Raw genomic sequence first — 5,772 nt, forward strand, 5'->3', positions numbered from 1 at the left:
CCGGGGCCAGTGCTTGTCTAAGTGTTAGTCCAAACTAGAGCACCGTGCGGGACCATCCCTTGGCAACTTGGGTTACGTCGGTACATGTACGCTTAGCTCATCCGGTGTGTCCTGAGAACGAGATACGTGCGACTCCTATCGGGATTGTCGACACATCGGGCGGCTTTGTGTTGGAAATATGCCCTAGAGGCAATAATAAAATGGTTATTATTGTATTTCCTTGTTCATGATAATTGTCTGTTGTTCATGCTATAATTGTATTAACTGGAAACCGTAATACATGTGTGAATACATAGACCACAACATGTCCCTAGTAAGCCTCTAGTTGACTAGCTCCTTGATCAATAGATGGTTATGGTTTCCTGACCATGGACATTGGATGTCATTGATAACGGGATCACATCATTAGGAGAATGATATGATGGACAAGACCCAATCCTAAGCATAGCACAAGATCGTGTAGTTCGTTTGCTAGAGCTTTTCTAATGTCAAGTATCATTTCCTTAGACCATGAGATTGTGCAACTCCCGGATACCGTAGGAATGCTTTGGGTGTACCAAACATCACAACGTAACTGGGTGGCTATAAAGGTGCACTACAGGTATCTCCGAAAGTGTCTGTTGGGTTGGCACGAATCGAGACTGGGATTTGTCACTCCGTATGACGGAGAGGTATCTCTGGGCCCACTCGGTAATGCATCATCATAATGAGCTCAATGTGACTAAGGAGTTAGCCACGGGATCATGCGTAACGGTACGAGTAAAGTGACTTGCCGGTAACGAGATTGAACAAGGTATTGGGATACCGACGATCGAATTTCGGGCAAGTAACGTACCGATTGACAAAGGGAATTGTATACGGGATTGATTGAATCCTCGACATCGTGGTTCATCCGATGAGATCATCGTGGAACATGTGGGAGCCAACATGGGTATCCAGATCCCGCTGTTGGTTATTGACCAGAGAGTCGTCTCGGTCATGTCTGCATGTCTCCCGAACCCGTAGGGTCTACACACTTAAGGTTCGGTGACGCTAGAGTTGTAGAGATATTAGTATGCGGTTAACCGAAAGTTGTTCGGAGTCCCGGATGAGATCCCGGACGTCACGAGGAGTTCCGGAATGGTCCGGAGGTAAAGATTTATATATGGGAAGTCCTATTTTGGCCACCGGAAAATGTTCGGGATTTTTCGGTATTGTACCGGGAAGGTTCTAGAAGGTTCTGAAGTGGGGCCCACCTACATGGGGGACCCACATGAACGTGGGTAGTGGGGGCAAGACCCCACACCCCTGGTCAAGGCGCACCAAGATCCCACCTCAGAAGGAATAAGATCATATCCCGAAGGGATAAGATCAAGATCCCTAAAAAAGGGGGATAACAATCGGTGGGGAAGGGAAATGATGAGATTTCTTTCCCCCACCTTTGCCAACGCCCCAATGGACTTGGAGGGCAAGAAACCAGCCCCCTCCACCCCTATATATAGTGGGGAGGCGCATGGGAGCAGCACCCCAAGCCCTGGCGCCTCCCTCCCTCCCGTGACACCTCTTCCTCCCCGCTTGCGCTTGGCGAAGCCCTGCCGGGATCCCGCTACTTCCACCACCACGCCGTCGTGCTGCTGGATCTCCATCAACTTCTCCTCCCCCTTGCTGGATCAAGAAGGAGGAGACGTCCCCGCTCCGTACGTGTGTTGAACGCGGAGGTGCTGTCCGTTCGGCGCTAGGATCATCGGTGATTTGGATCACGACGAGTACGACTCCATCAACCCCGTTCTCTTGAACGCTTCCGCGCGCGATCTACAAGGGTATGTAGATGCACTCCCCTCTCTCTCGTTGCTAGATGACTCCATAGATTGATCTTGGTGATACGTAGAAAATTTTAAATTTCTGCTACGTTCCCCAACACTTTGTTGGTCTTGTTTTACCATTGTCGAAATATCTTGTAAACCGGGATTCCGAGACTGATCGGGTCTTCCCGGGAGAAGGAATATCCTTCGTTGACCGTGAGAGCTTATAATGGGCTAAGTTGGGACACCCCTGCAGGGTATAAACTTTCGAGAGCCGTGCCCGCGATTATGTGGCAGATGGGAATTTGTTAATGTCCGGTTGTAGAGAACTTGACACTCGACTTAAATAAAACGCATCAACCGCGTGTGTAGCCATGATGGTCTCTTCTCGGCGGAGTCCGGGAAGTGAACACGGTTTATGGGTTATGTTTGACGTAAGTAGGAGTTCAGGATCACTTCTTGATCATTACTAGTTGACGAACGTTCCTTTGCTTCTCTTCTCGCTCTTGTTTGCGTAAGTTAGCCACCATATCTTGCTTAGTCGCTGCTGCAACCTCACCACTTATCCTTTCCATACCCATTAAGCTTTGCTAGTCTTGATACCCATGGTAATGGGATTGCTGAGTTCTCGTGGCTCACAGATTACTACAACACCAGTTGCAGGTACAGGTTATGCGATGATCATGACGCGAGAGCGATGTTATTTGTTTTGGAGTTCTTCTTCTGCTTCTTCTTCGATCATGGGATAGGTTCCAGGTCGGCAGCCTGGGCTAGCAGGGTGGATGTCGTTTGAGCTTCTGTTTGTGTTTCATCCGTAGTCGGATGTTGATCCTATGTATGATGTATTGATGTATTCTTGCGGCATTTGTATGCCTTGTATGTATCCCCATATATTATGTAATGTTGATGTAATGATATCCACCTTGCAAAAGTGTGTCAATATGTGGTTCTATCCTTGGTGGGACCTTCGAGTCTCTTTAGGATAGTATCGCATATTGGGCGTGACATTTATATACATCGAACTACTCCGTTTTGCAAAATTGAACTTCTTGGTTTTAATCTTTTAGCATTAGGGAAAATCTAAACAACTTCATATATTTTTTAGTTTTGGACTTCTTGGTGTTATTCACTAGTAACGTGAAAAATCCTAGTTATGTAATAAATATCAAACATCTCAATTACTTAAAGTTGAACTTCTAGGTCTTATTTTTTTTAAAGAAGGAAAATCTATTTTTATAAACTTTTTGAACTGCTCGGTCTTTTAATTTGACCTTGATATTGTAATAAACATTGAACTTCGCCATTATTTAAATTTGAACCTCTGGTTTTTTTGTAGAATGGGAAAAATCCATTTTCCCTATAAATTTTGAGTTGCTCTATTTTTTTAATTTGGCCTTCTTGGGTTATGCGTTAGTAACAGAAAAAAATCCTAATGTAGTAATAAGCATTGAACCCCTCCACTATTTGTATTTGAACTTCTAGTTTTTTAACGAGAAAGTAACCTTTTTGGTTTTATTTTCCTTTTAGTACTGAAAAAATCTCAATAATTTGTCGTAAACATCGAACTTCCTTCTCTTCTCTGTTCTTCGTTCTCTTCTCTATTTTTTATTCGTGAACTGATAGTGTTTTTTATTCTGATTTCCTTATTCCAATATAAGTGAGCCAACTTGACAACAACGTACAGATTGGCCTAATTGTTATATATGAACTTCCAAAATTTTGAATCGTGGACTTTGTTAGGTGTGGCTTTTTTTCAAATTGAAATTGTACATGTTAAATGCAGACTGTGTTCTAAAATTTCTGCTTTTTTTCAAGGACAAAATTTCTATTAAAATCACACACGTGGGATCACACACCCAACAAAGACACAAGGGGTACCACACAACAAGTACACTTGCTATAATACACACACAAACACACACTCAAGCAGTCACACCACACCAAGAACGCACACACCAAAGCGCACTAACGCAAGCCCGTGCATGGCATTTGATTTGGCCCACAATCCTCCATCACCCTGACGCTCGCCGTCCTCCGGCTCTCCACTCCATAGTTGAACTTCAGTTGCGCACATGCATACATGGATCCATCAAGAGTCAACGCAATCTTCAGTTAATTTCTTCAAATTTTGTTCTCGGCCCATGGCGTCCATCAATTGGCTCAATAATTCAGCATGGAACAACAAAGACACAATGTTTCTTTCGTTCTGCAGTACGCAGGTGCAAAAACTTGCCAGCATTGATTTCAAAAGAGTGTTGGTGTTCCAGAAAATATACTTTAACATACTTTTGACCTTCTCAAACAATTTCTTTTGACCTTCAGCTGTTTTTCCTTATTCCAATATAAGTGAGCCAACTTGACAACAACGTATAATGCTCTGCAGCGCCAACGTCTTGAGCGTCTCCGCCCGTGTCAACGAGGAAGGAGTCCCTGACACTTGCTGTTGCACCGACACCAGCTCCACCAGCAATACGACGAGCTGCAAAAAAATTCAGTTAACATCATGGTTCATAAACTACTATACATTTTTGTAGTTAACATCATGGTTCACAAACTACTAGATATCATGGTTCACGGGGAGAGACGAGTAGAGAGAAGTACAAGTCTTCTTTTTGTGCAGTGAACAGTATAATCTTTTACAAGTCTTCTTCAGATATTACAGAAATAAACTCTGAACTTGTAACTTGATAGAAACTAAACTTCGGTTCTTTTGCAAATTTGGGATACTATGTGAGTTGCTTCAGCACAAGCCACCAGTTACACACGCCTGGGAGAAGAAAAATGGAAAGCAGGCTTCTGCATATATCCAATCGATCACAAAAGTAGCAGCTTCATATCACAAGTTCAGAAGAATGTTCTACTGAGACTTCAAAACAACAAGCTAAAAGGTTGAAAGGTTATAACCTGGAGCGTGACAGTCGGCATATAGCCGTTATAGAACTTGGCATACATCCATAGTAGAACTTCAGGGTGGCCACCGTATAGCTGTACTAGAACTTTTCACAAAACGTCTTTGCACTTGGTGTACAACGGCCATAAGCGACAGCGGCCTCAAGCACGACCAGAGCCAACTCTCTGCAAGGGAGCCTTTGTATCCTTATCTGCTTACGGTTACGGTACTGATTAGGCTAATCTCTGAACCCAAACAGGTATGGTATTGAGCAGGAGTACACTCTCCTCCAGAAGGACGTGGACTGGCCTCTTGGCTGGCCCATTGGTGGCTACCCTGGCCCTCAGGCAAGAAAATTCTCAACAAATCTGTTCAAGCTTACATATAAAACATAAAACGAATATGTTCTTGAACTCAAAATTGTCCACAATTCACTGAAGGTAGTAGGTTTTCAAATGATATTGATTGTGTGCATTTGTGCAGGGGTCATAGTACTGCACCGCCGGCGCCGACAAGGCGTTCGGGCACGACATCATGGATGCCCACTACAAGGCTTGCCTCTATGCCGGGATCAACATCAGCAGCATCAACGGGGAGGTCATGCCCGGCCAGGTACGCAACTTGGTTCCTGTCTTGTCAAAAATGCTCTGCTAGGCGTTGTGTGTGGGAATTTCTGAACCTGATTCCTCATCTTGGTGACATGACAGTGACAGTGGGAGTTCCAAGTCGGGCTGACCCGACCAGCACCAGTTTCTATTGCTTCTACCGGCGGCGATGCGGAGCAGTCCGCAGCGACGGCTGGGGCGCAGTCTGTGATGACCCCAGTGCCTGCGAATGTCATCCCTGGTCCAGTCAGGTCGGGATCCTGCCGGATCCATGCGCACCGGTGGTCACGCGGGACGGCAGATGCGGCAGGGGCGTGTTGGATGGTGGGCGGCGACGGCGATTTCAGAGTTGGTGGTGAAGGGTTCGCGCTGGGTGGTGGAGATGGTGGCGGGGGCTGGGGGTGTCTGGGGCGGCGGCGACGAGCTGGTACGGGTGGGCGACGGTGAATTCGAATCGGTGGTTTCTTGGGGCGGTGGCGCCTTGGGTTGTCGGGGC

General features: G+C 45.7%; 1 long non-coding RNA gene across 1 annotated transcript; it reads right to left on the reverse strand.

Moving 5' to 3' along the window:
- Positions 1-3,870: 3,870 nt before the first annotated feature.
- LOC123144423 (uncharacterized) lies at positions 3,871-5,766 on the reverse strand. Its single transcript, XR_006471438.1, has 2 exons — positions 4,686-5,766; positions 3,871-4,260 (listed from the first exon to the last, which is right to left on the reverse strand). It is a non-coding gene; the product is annotated as an uncharacterized lncRNA (long non-coding RNA).
- Positions 5,767-5,772: the final 6 nt, after the last annotated feature.

The sequence above is a fragment of the Triticum aestivum genome, chromosome 6D, assembly GCF_018294505.1.
Source record: "Triticum aestivum cultivar Chinese Spring chromosome 6D, IWGSC CS RefSeq v2.1, whole genome shotgun sequence".
NCBI lineage: Eukaryota > Viridiplantae > Streptophyta > Magnoliopsida > Poales > Poaceae > Triticum > Triticum aestivum.